Source organism: Engystomops pustulosus, chromosome 4, assembly GCF_040894005.1.
Source record: "Engystomops pustulosus chromosome 4, aEngPut4.maternal, whole genome shotgun sequence".
Taxonomy (NCBI): domain Eukaryota; kingdom Metazoa; phylum Chordata; class Amphibia; order Anura; family Leptodactylidae; genus Engystomops; species Engystomops pustulosus.
Window position 1 is genome coordinate 109,543,184 of NC_092414.1, and position 19,533 is coordinate 109,562,716.

Here is a 19,533-nt window from a genome sequence, read left to right on the forward strand (position 1 = left end):
TTTTTAAAATCCAATTGTCACAGAGACCAAAAAAGTTCTGTCTGGGATTACAATGATAAAATATACAGTTCTGACTTGCATACAAATTCAACTTAAGAACAAACCTACAGACCCTATCTTGTATGTAACCCGGGGACTGCCTTTATTTATAATTTCTGTGGTGGCATTGTGCAGTATAGTATTGTAGTATTTTTGGTGCATCTAGGGTGCTGGTTACTGATGCTGCCCCTTAAAGTTGAGCAGTATGACAATATGGCCCTTGGACCAATAAATGTTGCTCACCCCTGGCATAAATTCTTTGATCAGGAATAGAAAACAAGAAAATTTTTAGATTTTTTTTTTTGTGTTCAATTAACTTTATTGAAATTGGTCAATTACAGCGGTAAGGTATTTACCATGAATTCAAATATAGACTTCGTCAAATACATCGTTAAACATAGAGTAAAAGCGTAGCACATCCAAGATCATCAAAGTAAATATGAAGAGTCTTGTGATATACATTTAGCGTTCATACCAATGAATAAGGCTAACTCTCCTTGCGAATTGTATAAAAGATGTGCAATATGAGACTTTATTGACTGATAAACAAATATCAAACAACAATTACCACGCTAAACATAAAAACCCGCAAAGACAGAGGGTAACACACTCGGGAATGATCAGGGAATAAAGTAGGAACTAACTACAGGGGAGACACATAAGGGAAGAGGAGGGGGGGATAGAGAGAAATAAAAAAAGCATAGTGAGTTCAAGGATGTCCACTGCTCCTTTGTACCAGAGAAAAACAATAAAAAAACGAACAAATGACACAGTAGAGGTCAATGTTCACCTACCCAATTTGTTATAATTTATGATATATTTGTGGAGTCGGTCCATATTATCTCAACTTCACCAAAATTGTCCCTGACTCTGACTGCACAGCCCTGGTTTGTAAATCTGACTTTGTTGGATGGCTTAGGCATTGTTCATGTCTGTGCTCAAAAACTCTTGGACCCTTCCCATATCGGACACTAGCACTGCTCAACGGATCTCATGTTAGTCACATGAAGGTCACTGGGAGGGTACACACGTGGCGTTTGCATATGAAACCACAATATTACTTCAACCTGTATCGCAGGAGAAGCCTTTGCGGTGCAGTTGAAAACACAACCACCATGTGTTTGTTTTTTTGGGTTCCTGCATGCAATTTCTTGGTCATCTGTATTTTCCTTGCAAATATTTCCATATATATTTTGTGCAATAATCACGGTCTAAGACAATTGTAGACCCTTATGTATTAAAAAAAAATAAAAAATGTCCTGCGGGAGATTGCAAACTGTGGAAATCTGTTCATGTGAATGCAATCACTACCACACATTGTGCTGCCTAATAGCATTGTGTCAAGGGATCAGTGAATACAGAGTTACCGTATATACTCGAGTATTAGCCGAGACCCCTAATTTTAACACAAAAAACTGGAAAAACCTATTGGGAAGAGGGTTGGAAATGCATTGGTCACAGCTTCCCCAGTGTACAGCCTGCCAGCCCCCTGTAGTGTACAGCCTGCCAGCCCCTCCAAAAAATAAACTCCGTACTCACCATTCCGACGGCCAGGGCAGCTCTGCTTCAGGTCCACGACAGGTCCGACAGCAGCGGCCGACATCAGAGTGTGCCGGCCGGGCCGTGTGCACGGTGATGTCACGGTCCTGGCGCCAGCCTGAAGAAAGAAGAGGCGCTGCAGATGGAGCTGTCGCGGACCTGCCACGAACATGACGCTGGAGGCGGAGCTGCCTGGGCCGTCGCAATGGTGAGTACTGAGTTTTTTGTTTTTTTTATATATACCCAAGTATATAAATATTTAAATAGAACTTGCAGTGTAACAAAGCCGACATCTGGCACATGAAATTTACTGCAAAGATATGCAAATTTTGCCAAAATTAATTCTAAAACTTGAGAGTGAAACTCTGAATGTACAAATTTTAGGAAAACTGATGTAGGAGAGGGAGGAGGAGTAACAGACCTGCATTTTGGTCAAAAGATAATCCATGTGAAAGAACTGTTCATTTCTGTTAGCATACATTATTGGCCCACACTAGTACGTTTGAGCATACTGTCCATGTTTTTGATCATTTTACTGCTGTAGTTTTTTTATTTTTTGTCTGGAGATACATTTCTAAAATATACAGTTTTGACTTCTGGTTCTGGTTTCTGTTATTGGGTGTGTGTTTGGGTAGAGCAAAGCTGCTGGTTAAGTTGCTGTTCATTTTTAACATTAATTATGACAAATTGTTAATATATATCTCTGGCCTTTCTTTCTATCCATCTGTGTATCAAACTCTCGTATCTATCTGAGGAGTGTATGCTAAAACCCCAAGATGTTCCTGTCACAAGTTCAGTTTTTCAGATGCAATTTTTGATGCCCAAACCAGGAATGGAGTAAAAGTAGGAGGAGGAGCAGCACCTTTCATACATGCCATACATCGCTATAGGGAGTGGAGGGGTCCCCACTCCTCTCCATCACTGCTAATGTATCCGGCAGGCATACGATTGTGTGAATTTAGCCTTACCTGTAAATTTCTCTCTGTCTAGCTATATCTTATCTCAAAAAACCTGATGTAACAATTATAACATCTGTTATCAATTAAAAATCCCATTGACTTCAATGTAAATACATGCATATGTTTAACCATTGTTCTTTACTTTTAACGGAGGTAAGGACCCAGAGGTTTAAACTGTAGTGTGGAGTGCTTATATTGCCCCAGTTTATGAGGCTCCGTTCATACTTGCATTGAGATTGTTTCCAATGTACAGGTAGTCCCCGGGTTACGTACAAGGTAAGTTTGTTGTTAGGTTACATTTATATGCAAGTCGCAACTGTATACAAGCGGTCTCCTGCTTAACCCGTTCACGACCCGTGACGTAATAGCACGTCACGGGTCGGCCGCGGGTGCATGGAGAGGGCTCACGCGCTGAGCCCTCTCCATAGCCGGTAAGTCTTTGCTGCATATTGCAGCAAAGGCTTACCGGTAACACCCGCGATCGGTGCTAGCACCGATCGTGGGTGTTTTCACCTCGATCGCCGCCGGCAATGCTGCGTGGGCGCCGCCATCTTTTCGAGGATTGCCGCTCCCCGTGACGTCATCAGGGAGCGACGATCCGTCGCCATGGTAACCTCGGGTCTCACGAAGACCCGAGGCTACTTCGTGTTAGCACATTGTAATGTATGAGTAGTAAAATCCCCATATACTGCCATACTGTAGTATGGCAGTATATGATAGGATCGTGCAGACACCCTAGGGTTAAAGTACCCTAGGGAGTCTGAAAAGTACTAAAAATAAAAATAAAAAAGTTAAAAAAAAAAAATTATAATAAAAAAACCCTAAAAACTCAAATCACCCCCATTTCCCTAGAACTGATATAAATATAAATAAACAGTAAAAATCATAAACACATTAGGTATCGACGCGTCCGAAAATGCCCGATCTGTCAAAATATGATAACAGTTTTTCACTGCGTTTAATCCCGTAACGGAAAATCGCGCCCAAAGTCGAAAATGGCACTTTTTTTGTCATTTCAAAAAATTAAAAAATTCTATAAAAAGTGATCACAAGGTCGAACAGTCCTAAAATTGATAACATTGTAAACGTCATCAAAATCCGCAAAAAACTACACCACCCACAGCTCAGTACACCAAAGTATAAAAAAGTTATTAGCGCCAGAAGATGGCAAAATCCCCCCAAAAAATTTTGTACAGGAGGTTTTAATTTCTTTAAATGTATGAAAACATTATAAAACCTATACAAATTTGGTATCCCCGTAATCGCACAGACCCAAAGAATAAAGTAGACATGTCATTTGGGACGCACAGTGAAATCCGTAAGATCCAAGCCCACAAGAAGACGGCACAAATGCGTTTTTTTACCAATTTCACTGCATATGGATTTTTTTGCCCGTTTTTTAGTACACGGCATGGAATATTCAATACCATCTCTATGAAGTGCAATTTGTTACGCAGAAAATAAGCCGTCACACAGCTCTGTACATGGAAAAATAAAAAAGTTATGGATTTTTGATCATGGGGAGTAAAAAAAAAAAAAAAAAAAAAAAAAAGGGCCAGGTCCTGAAAGGGTTAAGGACATCTGACTTACAGACGACCCCTAGTTAAAGACGGCCCCGTGTAACCTCCAGTGAAGCACTCAAAATGCTTTACTTTAGTCCCAGACTGCAATGATCAGCTGTAAGGTGTCTGTAATGAAGCTTTATTGATAATCCTTGGTCCAATTACATCAAACATTTTTGAAACGCCAATGGGGAAAAAATTTATTTTGTCTGGATCTAAGATTATAAAATGTACGGTTCTGCCTTACATACAGATTCAACTTCAGAACAAACTTATGGACCCTGTCTTGTATGTAACCCGGGGACTGCTTGTATTTTATAATTGTAGCTGAAACAAAAAAATTTTTGGTCTCTGTGACAATTGGATTTTAAAAATGTTGGGTTGTCATAAGAACCAGGATTAACAATAAAGTTTCATTACAGACACCCTCATAACTGTTATAACAGTAAATTACAAAACATCTAAAGGTCTGTTAGTAACTAGGGGTCGTCTGTAAGTTGGGTGTTCTTAAGTAGGGGACAGTCTGTATGTTCTGTATTAGTTCCTCAAAGTTGTCTAGATCTCTGCTTGCTGTCCTGCAATGGGAAGCTTCTATGTTTACTTCCAGTGAATATAAATCTGTCCTTGGTCATGTGATGTCACACAGGTGCAGGGGCTCCGTATATCACAGAAAGCAAGCAACCGGAGCATGTGATAACAGCTGTGCACCTGTGTGACATCACATGACCTTGGACAAATTTCTAACCACTGGACGTACCATTTGAAGCTTTTTGGATAGCAAGCAAAGATCTAGAAAGCGATGCGGATCTCATACAGAACGTATTTTAGAAAAGTGTAGAACTTTTTTTTCTTACACAAACCATATTCATTATTTGTAGAGCGTGGACAACCCCTTTAACCTGGTCGTGGAACCATAACGAAACCATAGTAGAAACCACCAAGTTTTTTGCTGCAGGAAGGATTTGGAACTTTGTGGATCACGTTCCGCAGGAAGGGGCTTGGTGTGACTATAACACTACAACTATTACCCTCGTGGATATACAATGTTAGGAAATCTCGCGGCGGCACGGTAGACTCGGAGGAAAGGCTCATTCCGCGCATGCGTGAGCGAGAGGCGGCGATGATCCAGTAAGGAGGGGCGGGGCGGCCGTGAGAGGAGGGGCTGGGCTGTCTTCTAACTTGGGAGGGGACGGTGCTCCGGGCAGCGGAGAAACGCCCTGGGATCACAGTGCCGCTGATTTGCATAAAGAATAATTGAAGATTTTTAACCATTCCGTAGGACCCATGTCCAGAGAGGAGGTATGTCTGCCTGACACTACACCATACCATGTGATCAGCAGAGGGGGGCATCGTGCAGGAATGAATGGGTTAATGCAGAGACTTACTCATCTAGTTGTTAGCAGCACCCTGTAGTATTGGAGCCTGGGAAGTCCATGCAGTGCACTCTCCACCCTAAACCTGTTGTGACACATCTGCTCTACAATACAGGGCGAGCTGCTCTCCCGAGTAGCCGGCTCCTCGTCTGCCTCCTTTCCCAGCAACTTTCGCTTTGTGGGAGCGCTGCTCATTGTTCCCCTGGAAGTAGCCATGGCTATGGGCACACAAGGTACGTGTCCCTGTGTGTGATCCCATTTCTCAGTAGCTTCTCCCCTATGACTGTGTAGCCAGAGGCAGGACACAGACTTGGGCTCTTCTTTCTGACTTGTGCATTTCATTTCATGCTTGGAATTCGAGCTTCAGGGGGGGCAGAGGTCAAGAAAAATATTCTGCTGCCTTTGCCTTCTGCTCCCTTTAAAAATTGTGACATTTAGTAAATACCCATCATCAAATCTGCTGCTGAAATGGGAACTTTAGGGAATTTGCTTGATTTATTGTGTTTTTTAATTCGGCTGTGCTGACAACTTTTCATCACACTTGTATTGAAAGAATTTGGGCAGACACAGCAGTGAGCCTATTTTTGGCTTGCATGTTGTGGCCCATGCATTGTGTTTTAACTATTAGCAATCCGTAGACCAAAGGACCTGGAGATGTGTGGATTGCAGAGGAGAGGTGTGCATGAGGTCCAGGCTAAGAGCTGACTTCCCTGCTGTGTCAGGCATTTACTTGTCTCTGTGCTTATTACTTAGAGGCTATATAAGTACCAGGGGGTGGCTGCCCTAGTTTTTGAATGCTCTTTAATTCCTCTCTCAGTAAGGGGTAAAGGTGGAGTGCATCCTTTTTTAAAAACTTTTGTGGGGTAGATGCTGGATTATTGCATTGATTATATAGTATGTTCTCTTTAGATCATGTGTGTTTGTATGTATGCGGTAAATTCTAGCACTGACTCTAAAAACCCTGTAAAAAATTATGCTCACAGGAAATGTCAAATATCACTGACATTTTACAAGTCAAAGAGGGTGCATTTCTTGAGGGGAAAATGTAATGGAAACTAGTTTTTTGAAATTGGACATTCATTCAGGGATAAATTTTGGGCTTTTTGATACTTTTTTTTTTTTTTTTTTTTTTTTTACCTCTATTAGGTTTGCATTTGACTAGCAAAATATATGGTGTTAGAGTTTACATACTGGTTCTTCATTGCAGGATCCATTTTACTCCTGTTGTAAATTATTTTAAAATCTGGATTGTCAGACTAAATGGGTGTGCTCAAAAATTTTACCCCACTAAAATACCAGCTTGCTCAGGTAGGTTATGAAATAGTCTTTCTAGAATTCCCACATTTATGTGAAATTTCTCTCCCTATTACCTATAAGAAATATTCTCAAGTCATGTGAAAATGAGCAAAGAGTCAAGATTAGAGTCTGTAAGGGGAGTGTCACTTATTCTATAGAAAATAGGACAATACATTTTATGTCAAAGATGAGCACATCAGGATTGTGGGTCTATGAGCTACAAAACCAGAGATAAAGGAAATTTAAAGTGGTTTGCCCATGGAAGACAGTTTTTTCAAATTTTAATCACCTAGTGATGTTTACAGAATAAAGATAATTTTTACCCTCTTACTTTACAGGTTTACTCAGTTTTATTGCTGTTTTAGTTCCTATCACTCAGTAATGGTCAGTGTAAAATTCCAGAGTGTGGGTGGAGACTTTCTAAGCAAACGCTTCATGATGCCCTTGTGCTATGAGATGCTGTGTGCTGACAATGTGCTTAGATTATCGGGGTACAGGTTTATCTAGACTTTTATTTAGCTTCTGATAAACATTAGTATCTGACACACAGAACAAGAGAGATGAGACTGATCAGAGATGAGACCCTTGAGCTGGATATAAAACACAATGACACTCTCAGCTCTGTTCTCTCACCTAATCAAAAAAAGACACAGTCCTTATCGGTCTGTAGAGTAAGTCGTTGTATACTGCTGCTTGCAAACAGGAAGTGCCTGTGTCAGCTGGTTTTGTAATGCAGGAGGCAGAGAGCACTGCAGTGTGCAGATACAAGAAGCTATTCATGAGAAGAATCTGACCATAGTCAGAAAATTTACAGTTATAAATTGTAAACACCAGGACCGGATGATGTCTGTGAGATGCAGCATTTTTTGGTAATAGTGAATTGGAGACTATTATTTTGTTATCCTGAGTATATTTAAGAATCTGGTCTTTGTAGGAATACCCCTTTAAGAATAAATGAGAACTGGATCTTGATCTGCAGCTCCCATTTCCAACCCAGTTTCATATACACATTCACCGAACCCTTCCTTAGTGAAAAATTAAATGTGTGTGTCGAACCCCTGGGGTATGATAGAACCACTGTTCTAGGTAAAATAGAAATAAAGTTAAGGGATGTATGAATTGAGTCCCCCCTCTCCAAGCCACCCCCCGCTCATTTTCACATAGGTTTTTTTTTTTTTTTTTTTTAAATATATAGCTAAACACATCAGATTTAACATAATGGAAGGAATTTTAGCAAGGGCATTTCATACCCCATCTGAGGGTGATGGTCGTTTTACATCTTATGCTTATTGCTTTAAAGGTAACCTACCACGTGAAATAGTAGTTGTAAGCTTCAAATACCGAGCACCAGCTCAAGGTGAGCTGGTGCCGGAGCATATTTTCGTTATTGTCATAAACTGCTGTATTGCGGTTTAAACACTTTTTAATCTTTATATGTGAAGCAGCTTTGGCGCACCAAGTGCGCGACCGCAACTACTATTTAACTTGGTAGGTTTTCTTTAACTCTTTAACTGGATATAAGTAATTGAAAATAATTTCTCTCTTCGTGATAATGTTTAGCTAATGGGATCTTTATCAATATTTTTGTATTGTGTGTTTGGGTGGAGATCTATTTCAATACAAATCTGGTGTGCATAGTCAGATTTTGTTCCCATGGACAGTGACTGCACTGACACTTTTTTTTTTTTTTTTTTGTTTATGCCCAGATTGAGGCCAGCAGAGCCCAAGGCAATGTAAAGTTTAAAGGTTATGCAGTAAGTTGAGATGATTATAATCAATGGATTTGGCGTCACCAGCGCTGGCAACCAGATGTTGAATACTGCCATCTATGTGACTGTCCAGAAGACAGTGATATGTAGCTATCTAGCAGTTTTCTGAACATGTTAGGCCCTCATAGAGTCAGATGTAGGTATGTTGTACACATACATGTTTAATCGCTTCAGCTTTGTTGTAGAAGGAAGGAGCTCTTTGTTCTTTATTTCAGTGTTAGGTTAGATAACGGGAAACTATTTCATTTTGTTGCAGTGTAACGTTGTCTTTAGTAACACTCTGAAAGGTGCCAGACTGAATACAGATGCAGTGTTGCAGCAGGAACACCTGCTCCTGGATGACATACTGAGCCCGGAGCTAAAGAGCTTTCTTCTAGCACAGACTGTACAAACAATTTCCACTTCTCTGACTTAACAGTGTGTGGCTATCATGCTATGAATATCATATGGAAAATGCTTTACATTGCATTCTGTGGCAGATATTGCTAGATCTTTGATGGGTTATGCTACACTATAATATGGTAATGTTTTAATTTGTCAAGCAACAGGCACCCATAGAATATCAAACTCTTAGGCTACATTCACACTAACTTGTGTCCGCCGTACCATTGCATGGCGGGCACACATCGACACGATAGGACATGTCCTATCTTTTCCCCAAGTACGGAGTGGTACAATGCCACAAGTGTGCTGATCTGTACTGTTCCGTGCACCCATAGCCAGCCCATGGGGGACATATATACAGGTATATATGACCCCGTATATATGCGCCCCAAGGGTCGTACGAATGTAACCTTAGTGTTGTTCACCTGCAGACTATAGACTAGAGCCTTCAGTAAATGAGTCTACAATCTACTGTCTAGAAATATAGATTCTTTCCTTCATAAAGGGAGGACCTGTATCCAAGTACAAGATCCTTACATGAAGCTTATTTCATTGGTGCTGGTCCCATGATCAATGTGCTGAATCCATCCACCTGTTCAAAAGATATGGTCCATGAACTGAGCAATTCCTGAGGAACTATGCCCCTCAGGACTTTTTATTTTAACTCTACACACCACGATTGCAGCAATTTAGAGTTATCCGTCTGGGGCGCTCTGGATACATCGCTGGAGCGCCTCAATATGCCTTGTGTTATAGTTTATTCACTCTTCCATTACGATTCAAGTCCTGCATGGTCCCAGACGTCCACAGTGCATAGAGCAGCTCACGGGCTTGAATGTATTGTAACGGGAGAGTGAATAAATTAAGACGGTTCACTGAGCCGCTCCAGTGATGTACCCCAGACTGATTAGCATAATTTTTTAAAATTTTATATTGCTGCAATCACAGCGTATAGAGTTAAAAGAAGTCCTAAGGAGCATAGTTCCTCAGCAACTGCTTAGTAGGACACGTCTATAATGGAAAATTCTGTTTTTCATGTAACACAGTGTGAACTGGACCAGCACCAAGTCCAAAAGGACATTAATGCCTCCCTATCGGCTCAAAAGTCTTATTTAGGGAACTGATTATTTTTATTATTTTTTGCTGTTGTTGTTGCTGCGGTTTTCTGGGGTGTAGTGCTATCTAACACCTGAATGCAGAAAACATACTTTAATCAGGCTTCTGGTACAAAGACCAGACCACACCAGACCATTCATTCATTCATTCATTCATTCACACACCATGGATGGGTTAAAAGGTTTTAGTTGCTCTTGCATTTCTGAGAGAGATTTGGGATCCAATTTTGGTAGCATGATTTACGCTTAAATGCTGTATACATTTGATTTGCATTGCTTCTTAGTTTACCATAAAGTAATTATGCATGAATAAAACCCAACACCAGGCATGTAATTAAAGCTTGATGTAGGGGTTAAAAAGGCATTATTTCTTCTAATGATACATTTGTAAGGCCTAAACAAAGGCTTACACAAATATCAACTTAAAACGGCAATTTGTCTGCTCCAAGTCTTTTCAGTGGCGCTCGCTGGCTGCCATCATTGTTAATGAGTCTGCGCTCGCAGGCAGATGTGCTTGAGCTTGGTTTGTTTTAGCAGAATGTGAAATTATTATTAATGCTAACTTGAGAAACGTGTAATTGCAGCTGTCTAAATTGCCATAAAATCAGCCGCACGTGTAAATGAAATAGTACACATTGGAGCTGTACAGCTTTACAAATATTTCTACACAAAAGCCAGTATCTTCATTTGGGTTTCTGTATTGGAAATGTTAGCATTTTCGTGGTCAGAATAGAGGAGACATTGTTCGTGGTCACACCCTTTTTTATTTTTAAAATCAAAGGACTGTCATAAACCAGCAGTTCATTCATTAAATTATTTTAGATGTCTTTTTTTCCTCACCTAGGAATACTTTAGTCATAAAGCATCCTAGCAATCTCTGCAAGTATGAGCTTTTCTCCAGTGTTTGGCCTCCCTGACTCTCTCTTTTTGTACTTCGCCTGCCATGAGCGCTTCGTTGGCTGCGGATGGCAGCAAGCCTAGCTCTGTCAATATTTAAGATATACTAACCTTGCCCCCCCCCATATTCCTTCCCCCTCTTTTATGCCCTGACTCTGTCTTGTTACCACTCTTGTCTACATCTCTCTAGTGTTATGGCAGTGACCTTGTCTCTCTTTTCCATTGCTTGTGCTTAATTCTGCACTCAATGGGCAGAAGAACTGTTCTAGTTGCTCATGGCAACCAATCAGAGCTCAGCCTTTATTTTATATACTGTTGTGATAAAATGAAAGCTGTGCTCTGACTGGTTGCCATGAGCAACTAGAAAAGTTTTTCTCTCTGACACTTTTGATAAATCTCCCCCAATGTGTCACACTTTTTGGTATGACTAGTACATTGTACTTTATCTGGCATGATTGCCATTGACGGTTTCATTTGTCAAAGTGCATGTTTAACAAAATACTTATTAAATCGAGATGAGCGAGCACTAAAATCCTCGAGTGCTCGTTACTCGGGTCGAACTTTTCCCGATGCCCGAGTGCTCGTATCAAATAACGAACCCAATTGAAGTCAATCGGAGACTCAAGCATTTTTCACCGTATGCCAAGCGGTGTTCTTCACAATAGTATTTGAAGAACAATGTGTGTGAAGAACACCTTGCAGATGTTTCCATACATCTGCAATGTGTTCTTCACATATACTATTGTGAAGAACACCGTTCGGCACGCATGTCTTCGGATAAGTTAGCAGATGTACGGAACATCTGCAATGTTTTCTTCACTGTGTTCTTTCAATGTGTTCTTCACTTAAATGATCCTGTGTTCACTATTTTAATTGTATTCTTCACTGTTCTTCACTGTGTTTCGTTAAGTAAATGCTCGATCTCGAGCCGACGAGATACTTGCTCATCTCTATTATTAAACCATAAATCATTCTTGCAGTCAGATAAATGTACAGACTGGTATATATGCTGTGCTTGACCCTAATTTGTATACATTTATTCAGTCTGTATAATGCAGAACATATAATGGATGTATTTCCTGGACGGAACACTGCCCTGGGAGACAGACTCCCAGCATTGTAATCTTATAGGAGCTGTACTCGTAGAATCACGCCCAGTCACAGAAATCACCTTGCTTGTATTTTTACGTACTGAATACACTGCATGAATGGAGCCTCAGACTGGAGTCGCCTTAGTCAATAGAATAGAGAATGCCGGTGACTGGCAAGTCACCTGGCTGGATGTCGGCCCTGCCGACCAATACTGAAGGTAAGTTGATGGCAAGGGCACCGTATTACAGGTATGGTCTGGTTAAGTACATGTAGGTGGTGCTCAGCCGTCGGCTGTATCTGTAGCGGGACTGGTCAGCTGACGGTGCTGCATGAGCACCGCCTACACTCACTTACACACCCCCTTTCTCCCGGTCACATGACTTTCCCTATGAGTGACGTCAGAGGGAGGACGGATATAAGCCGTCTCCGCCGGCGTCCCTCATACGGCTAGACGAAGCGCAGGAGTGCGCGAAACGGCCCATCGCCGAAGTCTCTCTTGTGCTGCACCTTCCTGTCTTATTCACTAAGTTGAATAAAGAAGAATTCTGGGTGAGTGCCGCTACCTCTTGTCTTCTGGAGTCGCCTTACATTAGCCCAGAATGCCAGGAAAACTTCCAATGTGCTTGAAAATTGTTAGTTTGGGTTACGTGGCTTAGTCCAAAACCACGTTGGCACTATAGATATATGGATGGACCCTAAAAGTGATTGAATGTCATGTGACATCCATTTAATGTATACATTTCTGCATGTACAGTAATTGTAGTATTAAAACAGAACATTGTTTGTGCTGTGGATGAAAGTCTTTGTGCTTACATGGCATATAGGCTCAAAACCATATAAAATGTGCAATTCTGTCTAATGTTAACATCCCGCAAACAAGTGGAGTCATGTGATGTCTATGTCTGATACAGACTCTCTCCCAAGTGTTTAAAGATGTTGATCCAGTGTCTCCCCTACATTCTATATGATGAAATTCTTCAAGATGAAAACGTCAGCTCTTTTTACCCGCCTACCATGAGAAAATAGAGTGCCTCTAAAAGTTTTGTAAGTGCTGTAATTGGATATGCCTGGTGTGAGTCATGTGCCTGGTATGCTTTGTTTTTACTTGTACACGTTCTTCTGGCGTGATAAAGAATGTATATTGCCTCCACTGTAGCTTATAGATCTGTACTTTTACTGTGTTTTACTGAATATTTTCATTGACAGGGTGCGGGAAGAAACAACAGCTTCTGTTTATCTCTTATGAAGATCGACATCTGTTGCACTTCACAAGAGCCTTTATAACCAATCTGGAGGAAATTCACAAATCTGTAATCTCTTTTAAGAGGATAAAGTAGATTTCTTATGTTCAATGTGTAGTGTAAAATGGTATAATATCATCTGCAGTGACTTTTTGATGGCCCTCATATGGTACTAAGGCTGCAATGTGTGCTGCAGACTGTTGCTTTCACTGGCTTTCTTCTCCAAGTAGGTAAATAACACAAACCTAGCTGTCCACTTGAATATAGTTGGGAAAAAAACATAATCTTTTAGACGTTTGCAAAGGTGGCCGCCATCTTAGCCAACATAGACTACAGTTAAATGAGGCAGATTTGTTTCCAAATTTCATGGTCTCTGGTCTTTTTTTGAACCTTTCAAATATGATCACATTAGCTTCACATAAGTGGATGGGTATGGGTGTCCTATTCTGCTATAGGAAGAGAACAGTAACTATGAAACTATAAAAACTGAAGTCCTTTCTTAAACAATGGGCACCTTCTGTCATATTCTAGTTATATATTAAAAATGACAACAACTGAAACATCTTACACTTACAATGTACAATGTCAACTAACAGCAAATAATTGATATGGTTTGTGTAGGGAAAAGTTATCCAATTTTCAAATATACCGTATATACTCAAGAATAGGCGATCCTAGTATAAGCCCTAATTTTAACAGGGTGGGAAATGCACTGGTCTCAGCCTCCCTAGTATATAGCCTGCCAGCCCCCTGTAGTATATAGCCATCCAGCCCCCTAGTATATAGCCTGCCAGCCCCTGCCCCCAATATAATGCCTGAAGGAAAAAAACAAGCTGTGTACTTACCTTCTGATGCCCTCCCGGCAGGTCCTCTTCTATAAAGCGATACTCCGGCATCGGCTCGTGTCCCTGCGCGGTCCGCCGCAGAAATTGTGACCTTGCAATCCCTACGACGGACGGCAGAGCATCGCTTGTTTTTTTTGTTTTTTTTCCCTAGACTCGAGTATAAGCCGAGGTGAGGTTTTTTAGCACATTTTTTGTGCTGAAAAACTCAGCTTATACTCTAGTATATACGGTACTTTCTCTTTCAATTCCTCCCAGGTTTCTAGATCTGTGATTGCTTTCCTCCTATAGAAAGCTTCTATGTTTATTTCCACTGCATACAAATCTGTCCCTGGTGATGTGATGGACACACAGGTGCACGAGCTGTTATTATCATAGATGGTAATGGGAGTTGTGTGATAATAACGGCTCGTGCACCTCCATCACATCACAATGGACAGATTTCTATCCACTAGATTAAACGTAGACGCTTTCTATAGAAGGACAGCAAGCAGAGATCTAGAAACTCGTGAGGAATTGATATGAAGTATATTGGAAAATTGGATACATTTTCCTTACACAAACCATATCAAATATTTGCTGAAAGTGGACACCCCCTTTAATTTGGGTTTGAACTACAAGGGACTGCACAATAATCTCCACATGAGCCACACTGATTTGTGGAGCTCGACTATACACAATTTCCTTTTTAGTAAAAGAGAATATCAAAATTTATTTTAAACTGTTGTGTTGTGGTGAAACCCACCACCACCACATCACAAGACCCTCTGGGAAACTGCTCATGTATCGATTTCAAATAAATAAAACCTCCCATGTCCCCCATATTGCCTCTGTTTTAAATGTCTTTACTATTCCTGATCTATGAACTTAAGCCAGGGGTGAAACATTTATTGGTTCAAGGTCATATTGTCTTACTGTGCAACTTTAAGAAGCCTCTGCAGTAACTAGCACCACAGAAGTGTCGTCAGACCCCCCCCCCCACCCCACCCCACTCCAGAGTAGACAGGAGTAAAACAGTAATGCTCTCTTTTGCTTTTTTATTTTCTAAGTAATTTTTTATGAACAAACCTTTTTGAATTGCATGTTCTTCATCTATTCTACATGTAAATGTATTTTGCATTTTGTATAGTTATTTGCCCTCTCTTTGTGCATGGTGACAGAGGTGACATTCTGTGTTTTTATGTCAATATTGCCAGCCTGTTTTGATGTGTGTGTGTGTGTGAGACAGGCTGACTTTCTTCAGGTTAGAAGTTATTCTGAAGAATTTGTTCTCTGCATTGACAAAATCTTGGCGGACAAGAAACTGGTGATTGATCTGAAAGTGCTCACGGACTTGTAACCAAGTAATGACCTTTCCTGTATTTAAAAAGTTAGCAAGCAATAGTCTATAGATTTCTAAGACGCATTATTTGTTTTGTTTTTTTTTTCTCTAAAATGTTTCCATTTTCCTTGTGTTTTTAAAGAAAAGAAAACACTCCTACAGGGGAGCAAACTATGTAGGATCAGTGGCAGTCGTCCAGTGCCACAGTAAAAGTGTGGGCTGCAAAAATGAATGTGGCGCTTTTGATTCTAGATGTAGTAGTTGTAAAATGCTATTGTTCTTCTTCCTGAACTTAATTCTTTCCCCCGATTGCTGCTGAATTAAGTTATGCTGGCTAAGAATTCATTAACATAATTACATGTCTAAAAGCAATAGCTTTTCTGTCTGGCTTAAATGTGTTTATCTGGGGTTGGATATAGAAATACAAATGTACATTTTAAAACCCTTTATGGGCAGGACAACATTGGTAGGAAACTTTTGTAGTTTGGTCCCTTGTGACTAGGCCGCATGCATAATGACATGTATACAGGCAGTCCCCGGGTTACATACAAGATAGGTTCTGTAGGTTTGTTCTTAAATTGAATTTGTATGTAAGTCGGAACTATATATTTTATAATTTGTATCTCCAGACAAATTTTTTTTTGGCCTCTGTGACAATTGGATTTTAAAAATGTTGATTTGTCATAAGGATTAACAATAAAACTTAAATGCAGACACCCTGATGGCTGTTTATAGCAATGTAGATTTGTACCGTGTTAGTCATGGAGAGCAGAAGAATAGTGAAAGAATCAGGCGATACCTTTTTGTGGCTAACAAATATACTCTGCCTCAAAAAGGTATAGCTGTTTATTATAGCCTAGGACTAAAGAACAGTAAATTACCAATTACCAGAGGTTCGTTTGTAACTAGGGGTCCTCTGTAAGTCAGGTGTTCTTAAAGGGGTATTCTCGTCTGGGCATTCACTTTGATTAATCTGCCATATGTAAACATTTCTTCAATTAGATGTTATTAAAAAAAATGTTCCTGTGTGAAGATAATTTTCCATAAATGTAGTCATATGGTCCCTTAGAAACGAGATGGCTTCCTCGGATACGGCCACCTCTGCTGAAGGGATTGGACAAATAAACAAAAAGTTTTTGTATATAAAAATATCTGAGAATTACTACATGTCCCACAGCCGTCCTGTAGTGATGATCGCTGAAGCCAGGTGGTCAGACAGGGCTCAATAGTATATGTCTGGCCACTGCTGCCTAAATGTGACGTGGTCGTAACCGAGGAAGCTATCTCGTTTCTAAGGGACAACATGGCTATGTTTATTGGAAATTATCTTCACACAGAAAGATTTTTTTTTAATAACATCCAATTGAAGAAATGTTTATATATGGAAGATTAATGAAACTGTATGTGAATGCCGAGACGAGAATACCCCTTTAAGTAGGGGACCGCCTTATTATATGAGAGGATCTGATAGCGGATACATACATTGTTGAAACACCATAGGGGGCTTGAAATTATAGTAAATGAAAAAAAAATGCATAAATGAAAAGTTTAAATTCAAATCGCCCCTTTTTCCCTAGAATGCATTTATAAACACTTTCACTATTTCGCCAACATTTACAACTTTTTTGTAAAATGATGTACAGTTACCGTAGTAGTATCAATGTGATTGTAAGCCTGTCCCACAAATAAATGTGCCCTCCATAACTCTGTGCCAAGTTATGAGAAAGTTATGGGTGTTAGCATAAAAAAACTAAATATGTGTAAATTGGGTATCTCTGTGTTCTTTTTAGCTGTAGATTAGCAGAGAAAGTTGTAAACACAGGGCTTGGGTTTTTTTTTTTTTTTTTTTGGAACCGTTTTACCAATTGCCATTTTGGGGATGTTGTCGCTCCCGGTCAGGAGCGACGACTATCACCAAAATGTTGGAGCACAGGACCACAGACATTTTAACGTCGCTGGCGACTTTGCCAATGGTATTTATAGAGTTAACCCTGCAATCGTCTGCTAAAAACAACTTGCAGATAAAAACCCATACATGGCTCTGTAAATGAAAACATAAGGCTTTTAGGATGTGAAAAATGGAAACCCAGAAACTGAAAAGGACAGACTTGAAAGGGTTAAACCTATCCTATCCCAGCACGGTGAACAAAACCCTACTGACAATATAGTTTATGCTGTGGGTTTTGAGTCCATTGCATGCCAATTTTTGCAGTATGTGGGTACTGATGTTTTGTCACTATTTTGCACACTTTCTAACAGTTTCCATCTCTTGTGCCTTATTTCTGTTTGGATTGCGCTTTTTTTGGTAGAGGATCTGCAGTCGTCTACAAAAGCTATGTGTGTTTGGCTTTATACAGCAATAGCCATCATCTAGAGCCCAAGAATGAGCCAAATGAGTGTAAATGCCCCCACTGAGTGCACCATTTCTAAGATTAAAACAATCTGTCTTAAAGGGAACCTGTCACCAGGAGACACATTTTTTTAGTACTCCGCCAGTCCCAGCAGAGCATAGTCCATACATTGCCAAAGTGTTTTTGTATAAAAAAAAATAGGTTTTACAGAAAAAAAATTGCTGTATGGTAACTTTCAATACCATGTGCTCTGTGACTAGGCACTTGTCCCCTGGGTGTGGCTTTAAAGGAGCAAGGGACATTGCTAAGTCGTGTAATGGGCGTTTTCATATATTTGAAAAGGACACACGGAGGTGTGGTTTCCCAAGGGTGGGGTTAAACTTCTCCTCTATAGCCACTCCCAGCAGACAAGTGCCTAGTCACAGAGCACATGACATTGAAAGTTACTATGTAACATATTTTATTTAAAAAAAACTCTTTGGTAGTGTATGTACTGTGCTCTGTGGGGACTGAGGGGGTGCTGAAAATGGGTCCCCTGGTGACAGGTTCCCATTAAAAACAGAAAACAAATGTATGGGGTGTAATATATATTGCATTCCATGTCTCATTTAGCGGGTATGTTTTCTGGTTTTGGTGCAGACATTGTTTACATGTGTTGATCTGGTGCAGACATTGAATATGCTGTTTTTTTTTTTTGTTGTTTTTTTTACTTCACTGTTACTTACTGCATTATCGAAAATCCATAACATGCATCAAATGCTCGGCAGAACCAATGGCATTAAACAGAGCGATTTACCATGATAATGAGCGGCTCTGCTTCTGTGTATGACTGACATAACCATTAGACAAGGGCTATTTAGCCTCTGAATTGTCTGCTCAGAGCTCTGCAGCTGAAGAAAATGGTTTGTGGAGTAAAATAACATCTGCAGCTAACCTTTCTCCAGGGAAAGCTTCCTGGCCTCTGATGTCTATGCTGGAGTATCTTTCACTTTTATTGAGCTCTTTTGGAGTTGCTGTTGTGACCAGTGATATCTTTGGAGCATATCCTTTAACTTTATGGCACAACATGAGAGCTAAAATGCTTACCAAGCAGCATTCAGATCCACAAGGGACATGGCCATTGTTCATTGCATGCTGGGGGCATATAAAATGTGTCAATGATGGGGTAGGAGCAAGGGTTAAGACAATTACTGTATAAACTCCAGTGTAAGGCAAGTTTTTCAGTAAAAGCCCCACTCCTCTTACTTGCTATACTCAAGTTGCACCGATACCAGAATTTTGAGTACAATACGATACCCAGAAAAGTATCACAATACCGATACGATACTTTCAGGCTGCATTCATTATTAGCGTTTTGGATATGGCAAGGATGCATGCATGCAACTGTTACAATGCTTTTGGCTACTCTGGAAACATTTTTCTTAATGAAGAAAAACGCTTCCAGAGTAGCCAAACAAATTGTAACATTTAAAAACGTATGCGCTCTGACGCATCCAAAACGTCACTTTTGAATGCAGCCTCAAGAAATGGGGGAAAAAAAAGTATCATCTGAATGTTTAGCGTGCTGTCGCATGCGGCGATTACACTGCGTTTAAAAATGCAATGCAAACGTCTGGGGAGGGGACTGTCCAATCACATATGCATTTACACTGAAACGCATGCAATCAATAACGATCAACCAGTGTTTTGCCGGGACAAGTTTTATGACCGTGTAAAATATGTGTTGTAAAGGTTATCCTGGCTATAAAATAGT

At 40.3% G+C, this 19,533-nt stretch overlaps 1 protein-coding gene across 6 annotated transcripts in view; it reads left to right on the forward strand.

Annotated features, from left to right (window-relative positions):
* The window catches only part of PLXNB2 (plexin B2), a 158,984-nt gene that overhangs the window by 48,280 nt on the left and 91,171 nt on the right, over nucleotides 1–19,533 (forward strand). The window contains exon 1 of one of the 6 annotated variants that reach the window (XM_072147045.1): nucleotides 5,283–5,398. The exons of 4 other annotated variants lie outside the window; for them this stretch is intronic. The gene's annotated coding sequence lies outside the window, so the exon portion shown is untranslated. Of the gene's footprint in view, nucleotides 1–5,282; nucleotides 5,399–5,539; nucleotides 5,706–19,533 lie in introns of those variants that run through there. One more of the 6 variants, XM_072147044.1, reaches the window with a different exon arrangement.